An 18,770-nucleotide genomic window follows, 5' to 3' on the forward strand; every position below is an offset into this window, starting at 1 on the left:
CCTGCCAACCATCAGGATGCAGAGGCTGTTAGGCACAGTCTTGAAGCTGCTCAGCTGTATGTACCCCTCTGTTGCTTGAAAAGAGCCACAAGACAGGGGAGGGAGGAACTACATCCAGCTGCTGTCTTTTGTAAGGCATTGGATGCAGCCAAGACCCAGGGCCTGGATTCAACCCAAACTGAAGCAATCTGGAGAACAGAAGATCCTGGCCTGAAGCAGACCCTTCAAGTCTGCCTCACTGCCACATGGACACCCTGGTTGCAGCCCAGCCACCCCCTCTGTCTGCCTTTGAGTTTAACCTTGATTGCATCTTTGCATTCTTGCACACTAAGCAGTGTTGTCCACTTCTGTTTGATTTGGTCTCCCAAGTGCCCAGTGCCACAGTAAGAAGCAAGTTTGCTTTGCAAACCAATCGATAATAAGCTATTTAAATAGTGTTGTGTTGAGGTAATAGCATTAGAGAGTCTGTAGGGAATCAAGGAAATAACAACTGGCTTTATTAAGGAGCTTAATTCAATTACATAGGCAGGATAGTTTAAGCTTCAGTCCTGATCTCCACATCCACAGCTCCTGGAGCAGGATGCTCAGTGGCTGCAGCAATGGACAGGCAGCCAAAATCAGCCTTGGTCTCCCTGGAAGTCTACAGCATTGTGTAACGTGGAGCCCGCAGGACGTGCACCAGCCTCCCCTCACCTGCATCAGCTATGCTCGATGCTGGAGCAGTGGAAGAATTAGCAGGGCTGGGGCTGGTGGGGCTGGGAGAGGACAGCCCTGCTCTGAATTGGGATCAGATCTTCACATGTCATTCCAGAGATGTGTGCTCACCGTCCTCACCCTATGGTGGGATGGAGCCTTCACCCGCTCCCCATCTGTCATAGAGTTTCACGTGTCTGAGATTGTCCCTCCAGTGCTTAACTTCGCCATCCCATGTCACATCACTTAACCTCACCCTCCCATGCCATGCCACCTAGCCTCACCTTAGCATGCGTCTCCCACACAGAGGGGGACACAGAAGACAAGTTGGCATTGTCCACAGATGGTTGTGATGGAGGACGTCCTCTCAGGATCCTTCTGTTCCCAGAAATGCAGCACGGCTGCTGCCCCAAGGGCTAACAGCCATGACATGTCCTGGAGGGGATGGAATAAGGAGGGAAGCAGGAAGGGTGAGGAAGCATCTTGGGAAGCATCAGCTTTTCCCAGACACCATGCTGGGATGCTATTACCACAAAGCAAAAGTGTCTGCTATAAACAGACAGAAAAACCTTCCAGCACTGCAGCTTCAGGTCCACTGACAGCTCTCATGAACCTTGGTGAGGATGGCCGCAACACAGCAGCAGTTGGATGAATCCCTGTTTATGCTGCAGAGCAATGGACATGGGGGTTTCCATTAGCAAACGTATCTACACAGTGCTTGTACTCACTTGGCACACACACTGCACACGTGCATATTACCTAAGATAAAGACACTGCATCCAGTGCAGCACCCAGCATGGATGCTGGTGGCAGAGCCAAGGTAAACACCTCTAAGTCCCAAATCAGAGCTGCCATGGGCAGAGCCTCTCTTGGAGACTGAACAGCAAAAGGAGGCTGTTGTGTCTCCAGGACACTGGGGAAGAGAGCCAAAATGCTCACCCTTAACAGCAGTAGCAGTTTAATAAATGCTCTGGCACGAATGGTGAGGAACATCTGCCTAAGACACGTAATTGAAGCTCGTGGTGGCAAGTGGATTAAGGGATCTGAAGCAGAGAGGTTTTGAAATGGTAATAACAAGAGACATTGCACAACCTGATTCTGCAGTGGACAATGGAAACAAACAGATTAATCCCCAGGAGGACAGGAACCAAAATATCTGGCAGGCAGTGAGAAGGGGTCATGTTTATACAACTTGAACTACGCTGCCTGCCTCTCCTGCCTCCGTGGAGCTGTTGAAAAACCCATTTTGGGTCATTCAAGTCATTCTCTACCTCGTTTGGTGAGGGAAGCAGTTGTAGCAGTTTGCCAGCACCCTTTGAGAGCCAGAGGCTGCAAGTCTGGTTGGTGAGATCTGAGACTTTCTGGGGAGGCTGATGCCTTATGCCTCATTGCAAATGCAAGATCAGCTGCAGGGGCATCCTCCTGCCCTGAATGCTGCCTCCAAGCATGACCATTAGCAGAAGCCTGGGACAGGACACACATAGAATCACAGAATATCCTGAGCTGGATGGGACCGGTAAGGATCATCGAGTCTCTCTGGTCAGATGTTGAAAGGGTTTCCTGAGCTGGGCTTTGCATGTACAATGACTGACCACAGAGAACCTGTCTTCCATGAGTGAGTTTGGATCTGGTTTGAATGCATGTATATTTTTGACATCTTTGACACCATTTAATGTCAGACACAATGTGCAGAAGCACTTCCTTGTTGTGTTTGAAGCCTGTTATCTTCTCCCCAGGTTGAAAGTCCAGCCACTCCGGATAACACCGGGACATCCATCTGTCAGATTATTTGTCGGGACCAAAGTACTGACATCAGGAAAAGAAAGGCAACTGCAAGAGATAAAGGGACTGAGATAGGAGTGCTCCCAATAAAAGCACGCTGCTGAGCGCCAGGGGTGAGGAGGCAAATTGTCCAAGCTACAGCACAGGACTGAACAGAGACACACAGCAAATAAGTAAACTAAGCTGGTGAATTAGAATAGATTCATAACCTCAGAATGGCTTTTCTCAGCCCACAGCAAGGCTCATCTTGACAAAATCCGTTCTCCCTAATTTCAGCAGTGATTGCTCGGGAAAAATACAGAATCGTTGAATCACAGAATGATTTGGGTTGGAAGGGACCTCAAAGCTCATCCAGTTCCAAACCCTGCCACAGGCAGGGACACCTTCCACTAGACCAGGTTGCTCCAAGCCCCGTCCAACCTGGCCTTGAACACTGCCAGGGATGGGGCAGCCACAGCTTCTCTGGGCACCCTGTGCCAGGGCCTCACCACCCTCACAGGGAACAACTTCTGCCTAAGAGCTCATCTCAATCTTCCCTCTGCCAGGTTAAAGCCATTCCCCCTTGTCCTGTCCCTACAGGCCCTTGCCTAAAGCCCCTCTCCAGCTTTCTTGTCAGCCCCTTTAGGCACTGGAAGCTGCTCTAAGGTCTCCCCTGAGCCTTCTCTTCTCCAGGCTGAACAAGCCCAGCTCTCTCAGCCTGTCTCCATAGCAGAGCCGCTCCAGCCCTTGAAGCATCTTTGTGGCCTCCTCTGGACTTCCTCGAACAGCTCCACATCCTTTACCTAAGACCAGGGTGTTATCTGATTCTTCCTCCATTTCTAGTTCCTTGAAACACAGTTCAGTAGAGGGTGTGTAAAAGCACCAGACAAAGAGCATTCTGCCCAGTTCTTGGCCATCAGCTGATGTGCTGGGACCACAGAGCTGGCCCACATGGACCTTGTTCCCACACCATCTATTGGCTGTTCTTCTGTCATCATTACATTGAGTAGATCTGTCCAGCTTTGGGGATCAAAGGTCATCTGAGACCTTCCTATGCCAGAAGTTGTACCTACATTTTTAATGCAAGTGTCCTGAAGAGCATTTTCTTCATATCTGGAACATATTCATTTGTTCAGTGAGAAAAGGCCTGCACCAGTCTGTGGTGCTGGGTGTTGAAGGAGTTCTTGTTCCACAGCTCCCATCAGATCGTTTCACAGAGGCTGTTCTCATTCAAAGTGGTTCTGGAACAAAGAGTCAATAAATAGGGTTCTAAACCCTGCATTAGTTCATGTTCTAGAGATGAGACGGGGCTGGACAGCATGGCATGGCATGGGATGCATAGGATGAGATGGGATGATGAGATGAGAAGGCATTGGCTATCACAGGACCCAATCCCTCCATCTCATTCTTCATCAAAAGCCCCCCAAAGAGATGGAAATTACAGCAGCCAAAGACAGCCCTTGTCAGGTGATAAAACCCCTGGGTGCTGGAACAGGGAAAGGATTCCCTGCCCTGGTGGGATGCCCCAGCTCTCCCAAGCACCAGGCCAAACATGCTGAACTGGTAATTCCTGCCTGGCAGAACTGAGTTGGCTGAGGAAGCTGAACTGTGAAGTGAGTATTTGTACTTGCTTCCTTTTTCCCTCCCTTTTGCTTCTCTTTTCATGTGTCCCTTCTGTGAGAAGCAGCAGCAGGATCTACGCTCCATGTTGAACAGGCAGACTTAATGTCTTCACTCTGCTGCCTTCTGGAGTCCTGCTTCAACAAAAAGGGAAGTTTAATTATTTCTTTAGTAAAACTGGATGGAAAAAGTAAGAGCCCTGCACAGCTCCATCCTCCAGAATGAAAACACCTCGGGGAAGCTGCAATCTATTTTATTTTATTTACACTCCTCAGTGGCTCATACATTTCCCCAACAACAATTTAATTAGGAGATACCTCGCTTCCTTTCACGCATGGAGGAACAGCAAAACAGAAGAGAGCAAGAGTTGTATGAAATGATTTCATTCCAGCCTTTTTTGAGACAGGGAAAAGCAAGAGAGTGTTTTCCTTCCTGGGTTGCAAAGACATGAGGAGGCCCAGGTTGTGCACTTGTGTGAACAACTGATGCTCAGTTGCTGACATTGCTTCCAATTACTTTTCTTACGTTACTCCAGGCTTGCATGGCAGAATGGACATCGCTCACCTCGTCCAGCCCCTGGGAATATGTTGTCCTTAAACCTGGTGATATCTCTGCCAGTGGCTCCCGTGCCGGTGCCTGGAGAGCATCATCCAGGTCCCTGCTGCTGTTGCTGCCCTGGAGCCCACACGACAGAGGGTGATTCTGTTGGGGTAGGGTGTGTATCCGGACCCCCACGTCTGCATGGCAGGGTCTGGTGAGCCTTTTCCCATCAACCGGCTCTGCCTAGCATTGTTCCCTGCTAAGGACAGGCTGAGTCACGTTCTGAGCAGTGTCTGTAAGTGCAGGGTGTTCTCGTGTGACCCAGCTCTTCTTACCTTTCATCTCTGACACAGCATGAAATGGAGTCTCTAAGGACCAGTTTATGACATTTTCTTGGAAATTTCACTGCCCAAATGTGTTTGATGATTGAGAGAACGCAGGCAAGCTAAGCCAGGGCCAGGGAGACTGGGGAGCGCCAACATGTCCAAGTAACACACTAAAAGGGCAATAATTATCTATCCAGTTCCCCAGAGAAATGAATTCCTCCAAGTATAGCACTCGCAATGTATCACTCAGGCTACTGGTGCTTTCCACACGCAGCCTTTCAGAAGGGTGCTTGGCACAAAGCTGGGAGGAGCATCTGTCCGTCTGTTAGCCAGGCTGGAGCTGTTTCCCTCAGCAGATGCTTCGTTATTTGAGCAAGGCTGGGATGTCAGGGATCATAACAAGAAGAGATCCCCATGGGCATCAGAGGCATCCATGTCGGGCTAGAAGGTTTTAAGGGAGACCTCTGCTTTTGTCTGGACTTTGGGGCCAAGCCCAGAGCAATGCAGCTGCTCAAGCTCAGGGTGAGCTGGGTTAGTCCTGGGCTACAGCAGGAGCCAGGCACCAAGAGCAAGTGCAGATACCAGTTTTGGACCTACATCTGGAGGGGGCTTCTCCTCAGCCACTGGTCCCAGCCAGAGAGGACATTTTTAGGCAGGTGCTGACAGAATTCCTCCTCTGTCCTTTCCAAGCACTTCCTGGAAATAAGTCAACAGACGTACTAGCTCATCCATCAGTCTGGCCTACAGCCTCCCATGGAGGAAATGGATGCAGGAAGGGGAGTGAAATCTGTTTAGGTTTGCTAAAAGCAAAGTCTTTTTGCCTCCCTCACTGTTTATGAGAGTGGACAGGGCAGAGAAAAGATGCAGCTGGATTAGGAGATGGAGGCATTGGGGATAGCGTATGCCTTTGGGGAGGCTTTTGACTAGGGCAGCCTTACTTTTGTTGGGTAAGGATGCTTCTTACCCCAGACACAAGTTAATGAGAGCTAATTGCATAAGGAACATCCAGGTCACAGCATCCACTTTCATAGAATCATCAATCACTGAATCGTAGACTCACAGAATGGTTTGGGTTGGAAGGGACCTTAAAGCTCATCCAGCTCCGACCCCCTGCCACAGGCAGGGACCCCTTCCACTAGACCAGCTTGCTCCAAGCCCCATCCAACCTGGCCTTGAACACTGCCAGGGATGGGGCAGCCACAGCTTCTCTGGGCACCCTGTGCCAGGGCCTCACCATGCTCATGGTGAAGAATTTCTTCCCCAGACAATGCACAGAGGGTTAACACCATCTTTCAAGCTCATCAACAGCCTCTGGGTCTGTCCATGGTCTCCCAGACCTGATGTTTGATTAGGCTTGGTATGCTCCACTGCCACCCTTGTCCCAGCTGAAGTTCACTCCATCCTTCTAACCAGCCTGCGAAAGAGCCCAGAAAGCTCAAGGAGGTGGCAGTGATGAGACAAACTATCAGAGTTTATGTCTCCTAATGAAAAAAGGAATCGGGTAACCATGGTAACACCGAGCAGGGAAGCCAAGGAGACCAAACTAATGGTATGGGGCAGCAGACACCTTTAGGAGGGAAGTTCTCCCTATCCTAGATGGGTGCTGGTTACCCCAGCCACCATGAAGCACCACAGATGAAGTGGCTCTGCTTTCTCTCAAGTGTGGTGGAGGGCAAATCCTGGGCACAAGTGGGCAGGCAGCCCTGCAAAAGGGCTGATGCTGGATGAGGCAACACAGTGCCAAGAAGCAAGCACCATCAGCAATCAGGGGGTCAGGAACAGCAGGGTGTGAGGCTGGGATGTCGGTGGAAATGCTGGGACCCCAGAGCAAGCAGGGACCCCAGGACATCAGTGTGAGGACAGAGGAGCAGGGCTGGGGAGAATGGTCTCACCCAAAGACCTGGTGTTGGGCTCAAGCAGAGCTGGAGCACAAGCAGGGCCATGGAGAATGCAGTCAAGGATGCTACCAGCCTGGTGGCACCATCCCTACATGGTGAAGTATCCCACTGAACAGAGCTCTCCTGGGGATGGGGTTTTGATGCCGTGTGCCTCTACAAAACTGCATGGGCTCCAGGGTGGCAGCAGGGTGACCCTGCCGCAGCCAGCCCCTTCTTAAACCTACTTATCCCAAACTATGGGAAAGGATCAAACACCAGTTTTCCCTTCCCCCCTTGAGTGAGCCATCCCCATCCAGGGAGGCTGCAAAGGCATTTTGTGTCCATCCTAAGCCCTGTTGTGTTGTCAGGCTCCAGCTCTTTAAGTGGGTAAATGCTCCGGTTTCCCTATTTCCCATGAGCAGAGCTTCTTATTTCAAAACAAAGCCGCCTTCCTGCTCGTTAATCCCCTCCAAATCCAGCAGAAGCCCAGTGATCCCATTTAAATGGATTTTTATCTGTGGGTCTGGCCCGGTGAGATGGGATGGATGCTCCCTTTTAACTCTGCATTGTGCAGGTGCTCAAACTGATTTGTATTGAGGGTAAGTGTGATCTGCAGCCCTTGTCCACTAGTTACCTCTCACAAGCAGCAGGCATGAGGGAAACAAATGGCTTATTTTACTCACATCTAATTCATTGCCCTTGGAAACTCACTAGTGCTGAAGCTGTCATAGTTGAAAGAAGGATGTTAACAAGAGCGATGCTGAACAGAGCAGGGTAAATAAGGGATAATTTGGTTTGGTGGCTGAACTGGGGAGTCAAACCCAAAGTTATTCTGTGAACAGGGAAATACATTAAGCCAGAGTACATGTAGCATCCTCTGGTTTCGATTTTCTTATGCCTCCCAATGGGGTAGACCGCTGTGAAAGTTGGAGGAAAAGGTAAAACAGGGAGTTTTACTGTGTTAGCCAAGGAGCAGTGCAAGAAGGTGAGGAGCTGGCCACATCCTTTCCAACCGCAGGCTGTCCACAGCAGCTGGGGGGGGACAAGTCAGGGAGCTAAATGCAAAATCTGCTCCCCTGTGGCATCAGGTCCAGCTGGAGATGCTGCACCAGGAGCCTGGCTCTTGGGGAAGAGCAGCACATCTCTGCCTCTGAGGACACAGAGGCTTGTGGAGGCTCCTGGGTATCACTGAGCTTTGCTCAGGTCATGCAAGGTGACAGCGGCAGTGAGCACAGCTTGTTCGAGACACCTCCTGCCTGGGAGAACATCCGTCCTGCCAAGGGAGAGACGTGCAGGAGCCTTGGAGGATGGTCTGAAAATCACTCTGAGCTTCCCATGGAGGGGCTGTTTTCCCCTGACCACAGAAAGTAGCATCTTCAATGCAGACAGCTTAGCAACCCGGAAAGTTGGGTACTAACCTGTCTACATGTTGTGTCTGAAATGGTGAGATATCCACAGCATGCAGCTATGGCTTCCTTTGTTATTTCCCTTTTTAACCATTTTTCACACTTTACGGAATAAACACCTTTTTAGAACATTCATCTTCCCCATATCTCATGTACCTGAAAGAGACGACATGACGCAAACAGTCTATATGTGCAGAGAATAATGTCTGTATTTTCTCAACAGAGAAACTACACATGTTAAGACTTCAGAAATACCATTGCCTTATCTGCACACAGGGATGGAAAGCACATGTTCCTGCAGCAAGGTTAATGAACAGCTCAGTATTCCCCTCGCCACATCCAGAGCCAACCTTAAATCCTTCCTGGGAGCTTTTGCCTCTGACACAATGATGGATAGGAGAATAATGGCCCAGCTGAGACGCTGCTGCAGAGCAGTGGCAGATCACTTTGGGGACGATCGAGCAGTGCAGGGTTTAAAGTAGAAATAGCAACAGTTATTTTTCCTTTTTGCCCCTTGTAGCAATACCTCTGCTGAGGCTGGTGGCGTGAGGAGTGTATGGTCAGGGGGTGGATGGAGGCATGGGCATCACTTCTGTACCCAACAGGGTCCCAGTCTGAAAAGGACAATGAAGACACAGGGTTGGGAGCTGCCAGAACATCCCCATTCTTCAAAGTCCTTCCTGCAGTGTGCTCAGGCTTTTTCAGTCATCAGACTAAAGGTGAGGGTGAAAACTTGTCACAGTATAGCATCATAGAATCACAGAATGGTTTGGTTTGGAAAGGACCTTAAAGCTCATCCAGTTCCAAACCCTGCCACAGGCAGGGACACCTTCCACTAGACCAGGTTGCTCCAAGCCCCATCCAACCTGGCCTTGAACACTGCCAGGGATGGGGCAGCCACAGCTTCTCTGGGCACCCTGTGCCAGGGCCTCACCACCCTCACAGGGAACAACTTTTGCCTAAGAGCTCATCTCAGTCTCCCCTCTGTCAGGTTAAAGCCATTCCTCCTTGTCCTGTCCCTACAGGCCCTGGTCAAAAATCCTTCTCTAGATACCTTGTTGGCCCCTTTAGGCACTGGAAGCTGCTCTAAGGTCTCCCTGGAGCCTTCCCTTCTCCAGGACTGAACAAGCCCAGCTCTCTCAGCCTGTCTCCATAGCAGAGCTGCTCCAGCCCCTGGAGCATCTTCATGGCTTTCTCTGGATTTGCTCCAATAGCTCCACATCCTCTTTATGTTGGGGAACCCAGACCCAACAATGACTGCTTCTGGGGAAAGCAGCTGGTGGTGGAGGCTTTTTAATGAAGCAGGCAAAAGGAGGTTGAAAGAGCTGGACACTAAAGTTGGAACAAGCAAAGATGAAAGTAGGAATACAATCAGAAATTCCCAGGATGTCCTTTCTGAGGGGACAGGGCTACTCCAGCACCCTGGGCATTCAGATGAAGCCTTCACATTCATTTAGGAAACCTCCACGAAGGCTTCCTCAAGGATGAACCACTGATGGGTCTCTGCTGGGTTCAGCTCAGGAGGTGCCTCTCCTGATCCCCATGAGGGCATGGATCACCCTGGACACCTGCATGCTGCACAGGGTGGAAGAAGGTGTTGGGATCCAGGCCCCTACCCACTGCAGCACTCCTGGTACCCACATCCCACTCCATGCCCAGCTCTCAATATCTTATCTTCTCTCCACCACCCATCTGTGGGTGCCTGGCCTGGGCACCACATTTAAACCCCTTAACTGTGGCTCAAGCTTCTTTAGGGCTGGACAGGGTGCAGGTATCATTATACGAGTGTTGTATTTCCAGGGTTGAAGGCTATGCGGCAATTCCAGAGATGGGGATGCCATCCTGCTTTGATGCGCAGGAGCTTGGTCATAAAGAACTTCCCTGACTGTTCTCCTAAAGACTTTGGATTCCTACAATCCTTTGAACTTCCATGCAAAACTGCAAAACTCCCTCTGAGGGTAAATCCCCTTCCCGACTGCAGCTACTCATGAAGATGCTGGAGGCTGGGTTTCTGCAGACAAACCCACCACGAGTTCCTGAGGCCCAGGGCAGCTGCAGGGGAGGCAAAGCTGCTCTGTTGTGGCCATGGTGAGTGTTGTGCTTTTACATCCATGAGGAGCTGGGAATTGGCACTGAACTGATGCAAAAGGTTGTCTTCTGCCAAATCATACCGAAGGGGGGGACTTGGCCACCCCTAACCTCAACTCCATGTGGCTTCCCCAAACATCTGCAGGACCCAGAAAGGATTTACTGTGATTTTCTCTCTTATTTTGACTCAAAATACAAATGAATCATGCTGAAGACTCATCTCTTATCACATCTTCCCTCTTGCCTCCCCCTCTTGTTTTCTTGCTTTGTAGCTTTTCCAGCTCTGTGAGAAGGGCTGCCAAAGCTGCTTCTTACAGACAAAACTGAGAAAACCATCCACTTATTTGACAACTGCTCCCCCCCCTTCATCATCCCAATTCAGTCTTGACCTTGTGTTTTCAGCTGTAGCTTGCCTTTCATGCTTCCCACCCCAGGGCAACTCTGTTCTTTCCAGCAGAGCTTCCTCCAGGCCCTCCTGTGACAGGCAAACAGCTGCACTGGAGTTTGCTTGACAAAAAACCCACCCCACTATATCTGGGCTCCTGAATTGCTCACCACCTTGCATCACCTGCAAAGCCTAAAAGCAATGATGCGCAGGGGCTGCCCCAAATAAGGGTGGGGGAAAGACAAACGGAGGCAGCTAGACGGGAGGAAAAGGGTCAAAGGATGGTAATAAGAGGTATAAAAGGATGGTAAAAAGATAGATAGCCCCAGAGTTCCCTTAACTGCAGCTATACACCTGTACTCACAGGGCTTTGCAAAACGTGCCACTCTCAGTGCTGCTATATCCTTACATATCCGTTAGGGATGAGGTTTCTCTTCCCTCTCATCAAGGACATATTAATGAACAAGCTCATTTAATTATTTCCCCTCCACAGGACAGATGGCATGGAGGGGGGTGCGAGACAGATGGTCACTGTGAGCCCATAGCCAAGACATGGTGGTTCCCAAAACAAGCCCCAGACTCAGCAAGCAACTGGAAGATGCTGGAAAAGAGGATGCTTCTGCCCAAACCCTGGCAGTGCCCTGGGACAGCTGGGCACGAGCTTGTCCTGGAGCCCAAGAAGTCCTGACAAGGGTCTAGCAATTCTCATCACTAATTTCTAGTGTCCTAACTGTAATTACAGGGATTACACTGATTAGAGAAAAGCAGGGCACATGCAAGGGGGAAGAAATGTGTTACACTTAATACTGCTATTTGACTTAATACCACGTATTTGCTTTCAGAGGCAAGAGAGGAGCATGTGGGGACACTCGCTTCAGGGGCGGAGACCTTCATCCCACTCCAGTCATGGACCAAAGCAAATGGCACTGAGATGTCTCCTTTGCGCTCATCTCAGGAGCACCCGAGTACTTTGTAGAATTCCTGCAGGGACTTTCAGTGCTGGTAGATCATTTCTGGAATATTTATGATCTAATAAAAGTTAATAATTGTTTCTCTTGAAAGGCAAAAAAATGAGCGATCTCGCTGCTCCTATAATCAGAGAGAGTCTCTTGCTGGGACCCATCCAAGTTTCCTCCCGACGTCGTGAGCATCCATCACCTCTCTGCAACGTAAAATAAGTGAAATCATACAAATGCAGATATCTGTGCAGGAAACATGCTCCCCTGTCCCAGGGAACAGAAGAGAAGTAAAAAAGAGATATTCTGAGTTGTGCTTAAGGAATCAGAGAACTGCTCTGGAGGAATTAATTAAAATCCAGGAACTAAATGTATTTAGATACACTGTCAGTCTGAATTACGCCAAGTGTGTTTGACTTTCACATGTTTAATTAAACTTCTATGCATGGCGCGCTGCACAAATCTCCCAGCTCAACTTTCCAAGCTCCTGGAACAAATGTTTCAAGAAGGAAGAGCTCTCAGAGGCATTAAAAAGTTCAAAGAAAACCGAGAAAACTGGGAGGAGAGCTGTGTCCCCATGCTGGGGGGGGGGGGGGGGGGGCAGTGAGGGGTGGGTTTTCAAGAGGTTTTTTGCTTTCTGGATATTGATTTTGATTTGAGACGTGGGGCCCTATGCAAGGCAGGGCTGCTGCGATGGGAGCTCACAGTGGGTATCTCTGCAGGTCTGAGGGAGATGCCTCATTCCTACATCCCTATCAGGTGCCCCCCTTGGGATCTGCGGCATCCCATCACCCTGACAGTCCAACAGCATCACCGCCCCATCCTTCTGAAACCCATCTGGCCTGAGACAGAGCCCAGATGAACTTGTTTTTTCAGGGTCGAGATGCTCGTGCCAGGCAGAGCCACATGCCCGGCTGGTGACCCATGGGCTGTGAGGAAAACCAAGCTCAGCGACGCTGAAACCTCCTGGGACAGGCACCAGGCAGGTTCCCCCTGTGCCAGCCGCCCCGCACACCGTACCACCGCAGTCACAGCCACGCTGCTTGAGAGCCCGTGCTAATTAGCTTGTGTTTTAATGTGTTTGAACATCCCTCTCTGCTCTTCTTGCCTTCGCCACTTGACATTTGGAGCTATGTAAACACACCGAGCCGTGGCAGGCTTTGTGCCTTTTTCCATTCAACAGCACTGCTAACATTACCACTGCAGTGGCCAGGGGTAAGTCAGCGAGGAGTATCACAAGCATGGCATGACTGTGCCTTCCCCTTTGCCCCCAGGGGTCCCACTAGAATCCCCTGCCATGGGTGAGAGCATCACCAGCCCCCATCCCTCCTGCCTCGGGGGATTCCTGCCCTGAAGGGCAGATTTCCTTTGGAAAAGGTTTGCTTAGAACATCCTGAGATTGAGCTTCTTCTGGCTGAATGGAGAGAGGAAAACATCCAGTGCAGATCCGCTCATACTGAGCAATGCCACCTTACTCACTGATTTTTGCAGCCCTTTCCCAGCAGCCAGGAGTCTCCCTGGCTCTTAGCAATGAGACTTTCCTCATCTGGGAATCAGGTTTGTCTAGCATGGTCACAAGCACAGACATTTGCTACACGGTCACCGCCCAGCTGGATCACACATCTCCCTGCTTTGCTGCCTCCTCAGCAGGGGTCTGAAATCACAGAACCACAGAAGGATTTGGGTTGGAAGGGACCTCAAAGCTCATCCAGTTCCAACCCCTGCCACAGGCAGGGACACCTTCCACTAGACCAGGTTGCTCCAAGCCCCATCCAACCTGGCCTTGAACACTGCCAGGGATGGGGCAGCCACAGCTTCTCTGGGCACCCTGTGCCAGGGCCTCAGCACCCTCACAGGGAAGAACTTCTGCCTCAGAGCTCATCTCAATCTCCCCTCTGTCAGGTTAAAGCCATTCCCCCTTGTCCTGTCCCTACAGGCCCTTGTCAAAAGCCCCTCCAGATTTCTGGTCATCCCCTTCAGGCACTGGAAGCTGTTGGCTTGCTTGGCTTTGGGTCCCCTTCTATGTGTTGGGGAGCTCCAGATCAGCAGGGTTCCCCTTTGCATGGGCAGCAACAGCCCTGAGGATCCCCTGAGGAGGTGCAGGATGCATCCCATTGCTTTGCACCCACTCAACAGGCTCCTGTCCCAAGGGGTTTCTCCAGGATCTGCAGAAGACCCCTTCCTGCAGGCAGGACTTTGGGGTGCTGGTCCTGCTGACACACAGCTCTCTCCCTCCTCCCAAGCAGAAATGTCGCCCTTGGCAAACAGAACCAGCCCACCCAGGCGAGAGGACTGGAGTGGAGCATCCCCCCTTCTTATTTATTCCTGCAGCATCCCCGGCACAGAGCGAGCTGGGGACAGTCTCGCCACGCATCTGCCATGGATCATTTCAGATGAGCGCTTTGCATTTCAGGAGGGCTATAAAATGATCAAGCCAGCCTCTGCCCGGGCCGCCTCTGCAGTCATTACCCACCGAGCAGACAATAAAGGAGACACGACCGTCTGTGTTCCCATAACAGCAGGATGGAGGTCTCCAGCAGGCAGCTCACGCTCGCCTACCTTGATTGCTTATGCAGATAACCCGGCACCAAGCACACGGGAAGGGCTCTGCTTTGCCTTTGTACAGCTGGATTTTGCGTGGAGCTGGGGGTGGGAGGCACAGAGGGATTTTTTTTTCATATTGGGAGTCAGAAAGCAAACACTTTGTTATTAGAGATCATCTGTTTCATGTGAGTATCTGTCTAACAGCCCTGCCTAACACGGGGCGTGCTTCATGCTGCTGGTGGGTGCATACATGGTAAAACACATCTGAACAAACAAGCTCCAGTCTGACCACAGAAAGGTGGGAAAAAGCTAATGTCACTTGCTCAGGAAGCCCTCAGGAAGTTGTCTAAGGTGGTACAGCATCAGATTGTTCCCATTAACATCTCTCTGCCTGTTTATATAGCTGGAAAAACATGGCAGGACAGGAGCTGGAGCTGTCAGGGTGGCTGCCAACCCAAATTAACCTTTACCTGGTTAAGTGGTGTGGTTGTCGGTGGCTCTGCCAGATGATGCTCAGGCCAGGGGCTCGGGGGACCCCATGTTCTGGAGGAGTCTGAGCCAGGATCTGGGAGCAGACGAGGTGGGGAAGAGTGGTCAGAGGGCAGTGGTGGTTGAGGGAAGGGGTGGTCAGAGGGAGAACCGGCTTTCCAGAGGCAGAAGAGGAGGAGAGGGTTTGCTTGGAGCTAAGCTGGGTCTGGACAAAATCAACATGCATTTGCAAAGTACTGACTTAATTAATGGGACATGCTGGAGTGTGGGAAGAGCGCAGTAAACAGCCATGGCAGTTATCCCTGGCATCTCTGCTGTGGCGGATCACAGAATGGTTTGGGTGGGAAGGGACATTTAAAGGTCATCTAGTTCCAACCCGCTGTCACAGGCAGGAGCATCTTTAACTATATCAGGTAGCTCAGAGCCATTGTTTCCAAGGATGAGGCATCTACCACCTCTCTGGGCAGCCTGTGATGGAAGGAATGAAGGGAATAAGATGGACAGTTAAGGGGTTTCCTTCCCCCTTTGCTTTTTCCCCATGCCTGTGTGAAAGGCAGGAATATGTTACAGTTTTGGAGAGATGCTTGGGCTTGAAGGCAAAACTCATATTAGGGCTTCCCAGGAAGGCAAGAGTGAACAAAGGAGGACATCACTTCCAACCACGTCTCTGGGGATGTTCAAGGAGGACATTGCTTCCAACCATGCATTTGGGAGTGTCAAAGGAGGACATTGCTTCCAGCTGTGTTTGAGTGTCATGCAGCTCTGTAAAGCATGCGCAAAGGAAATGAAAGCTGTGTTAGGTGGCACTGCTTGGCCAGTGCAGTGGCTTGGCTGCCCTAGGAGGAGAGGAAGGACCTCTTCTACCCAGAAAAGAGGCAGCTAGGGAGGGTGTGAGGTCTGCAGGCTCAGGGCCACATGAAGGAGAGAAATAGGAAATGGTCCTCACCATGGGCTAGATCCACCCCAGAGCTTGGGCCTGAACCAGTGGGGGAAATCCACCTTCTGGCTCACCCAGAGCCGATCTACACTGACTAGGGTCATTTTTAGAGATGGAAAGGACACTGATATGTAAGAAGATGTCTGGGCATGTCCAGGCATGTTGCTTCTCCAGCCCCTGGGTGTTACAGACACATCAAAGGGAGCACGAGAGGAGCCGGTGCAGCCAGCCCAGCAGCACACAAAGCTCAGTGCCATGTCCCCATGCTGGCACCCTGAGATGTCTGAGCTGAGATGAGCACTCCTCACCTTTCGCTGCTCAACAGCAGCAACCCTCCAACGTGGCCAACGCTGCCCAGAGGAGCAGCACCCAGGAACAATGATATTAACACTGTGATCCCCAAACCACAGCCACAAGGATGCAGCCATGCTGCACCCTGCCATGCAACCTCGCTCAGGGTGGAGGAGCACCTCCACCTCCAGCATGGAGGAGCTGGTGTCCCCTTCCCTAGGGCTGCAGGAGGATGCTTGGCTTGTCCCTGAAGCGTAACGAGGATTTCACTCCCTATGGGTACAAGGTTTGTCAGTGACACTTGCACTGTCCCTGTCAGCATGGGCCTCTTCCCTACAAGTGCTGTGACTGTGACCATGTTCCTCCTCCTCAACCCAGTGGTGGCTCCCACCACCCAGCAGTGCAGCCCTAGGACCTGGAAATCACAGTGTGCTCCCGGCAACACCAGCGTTGCCTTTGAGGCAATCGCCCTCAGATTTCTGCTGTAGCAGAGCACCTCAGGGCTCCCTAGCGTGTTTTAATGACTGATGACATTGTACCATCCACGCACCGCCTTATATAGTCCTCCCTGACACTTTGGATTTTATCCTTTTGATGGTTGGAGCTTCTCCAGCGAAGTAAAATTCTTCTGGAAAACTCTGGTCCCTGGAGCACTACATGCTTTGGTTTGTTCTCTCAGTACCTCAGGTTCAGTGAACCCTTGCTGGTGCCCAGGCCAGGTCCCTGGGGCTCTGCCTGGCTTCTCTATGGAGCATACTGGGATAGGGGACCTGCTCCCAGCACCTCCACCTCCATGCTATCACAGTCTGCCAGCTCCTCCTCCCAGGACACCCCTAGCAGGTTTCTTGTGTCTCTAATGCAGTCTACATGTAACCCACCACACCAACACTTCCTGAGGAGATTGGGCAGTGTCAGCCCAATGGAATTTTCCAGGGAAGCTCAATATGAAAGGGCTGATGAAGGGGGGTTTGTTTGAACACATTTGTCCCCATGAACTTCAGCTATCTCAGGCTGTTTCAAGGCTATCTTCATAACCTGCCCTAGGCTTTCCCTGCAGAGAGGATGCTCCCACTCTGCTCAGTGCTTGTCAGGACACATCAGGAACACTGTGTCCAGTTTTGGTCCCTGCTGTACAAAAAAGATGTGGACGGGCTGGAGAGGGTCCAGAGAAGGGCACAAAGATGATCCAAGCACCGGGCAGCCGTGTGAGGAAAGGCTGAGAGAGCTGGGCTTGTTCAGCCTGGAGACAAGAAGGTTCAGGGGAGACCCCATCCCCATGTTCCAGTATTTAAAGGGTGGATAGAAAGAAGACAGAGACTCCCTTTTTACAAGGAGTCCCATGGAAAAGGCTAGGGGTGATGGGCACAAGTTACTGCTGGGGAGATTCTGACTGGACACAAGACAAAAACTTTTCACCATGAGAGCAGCCATCCACCAGAATAACCTCCTCAGGGAAGTGTTGGACTCCTCAACATTGGACACCTAAGATACAACTGGACACGGTCTCAGCCGTGCTTTGCCTAGGACTGTTGGACCATACGATCCTTTAAGTCCCTACCAACCTGGGATTCTAAGATTCTACCATTCCTTTATTGCTACCCTGGCTGCTCCTCCTCCTCTGCTGCCTCCCCCTCCTGTCTGGGTTACCAGGGCTGTGCCTCTGCAAAGGAAAACTACTTCCCACGGCGCCAGGGACATCCAAGAGCCTTGCTTGGGTAGTGGGTTTTAATCCCAGACACAGCTGAGCCGTCACAGTCCCGGACAGTGACAGCCCCTTGGGGATCCCTGTCCCTCAGCGGGGTTTGTCACTTCCCCTTCTCCGCAGGCACCCGCTCCCTGCAGACACCAACACCATCTCAGAGGGCTGGGAGCCAAAGCAGCTGGAAAATGCAGCTGGGTTTTGCAAACTGGAGCTTGTCTCTACCCCCGAGCACCCCATTATTACTACCTTGTTCTTCCCTTGTAACCGACCCTGCCCTAAAGCCAGGTGCAGGAGGGATGCCTGAGCATAGGTCCCATACAAGCTGTCATTGATCCCCACGGGATCTATTGCCTCAGGCTTCCTGCACACCCAGGAAAGTCCCTGGTTGCGCAGCCCAAATGAACAAGGAAGGGGATACAGGAAACCGAGGCAGGAGAAGCAGCTGTCCCCTGCCTTGCCCACACACCCAAAGCATTTCCCTGCACCACGGCTGCACTGAGCAAAGCACTGCTGCTGCCCCACGGCACCGTGGTGCCAGCAAGGGGCAAGAGCTGAGTGGAGATGCAAGGTAAATTCAGCGTCTATGCAAGCAGCCAGCTCAGAAACCAGCCCTAAGGACTGGGGTCCCGTAACTCCCCTTCCACCTGACCACGCTGACCACGGAGCACGGTTTGCAGGCTGCTGGTGCCCTCTAAAGGAAGAAGCAAAGGGAAGAAGTCCCCCGGACAGCAGGACAGTTTGGCCCCAGCGGCAGCAGGACAGACACCTTGCTGCAAGACAGATGTCTTCTGCTTTGGAAACAAGGCATGGAACTGTTGGGGGGTGAGGGAGCCTGCTTCCACCAGCATCAGTCCAGCAGCCTGGTCTCATTCTTGCTCCGACACTGCCTGCGAGATATCAGGGCTACAGAGAATCACAGAATCACAGAATCCCAAGGGTTGGAAGGGACCTAAAAAGATCATCTAGTCCAACCCCCCAAGCAAAAGGTGCCTGATCGTCAGAGCCCCGAGGAGTACATGAAAAGTGCAGAAACCCTGAGAGAGGCTTTAAGGATAAAACCTTGAGGTGGTTTTAATTTGCTTCGTGTCCTAAGAAGAGTCTTACAGCTCTAAATAGCCAAAAATGCATGTGCTTTGTCAGGATCATGTTATTCCT

The sequence above is a fragment of the Lathamus discolor genome, chromosome 5 (assembly GCF_037157495.1).
Source record: "Lathamus discolor isolate bLatDis1 chromosome 5, bLatDis1.hap1, whole genome shotgun sequence".
Taxonomy (NCBI): Eukaryota; Metazoa; Chordata; class Aves; order Psittaciformes; family Psittacidae; genus Lathamus; species Lathamus discolor.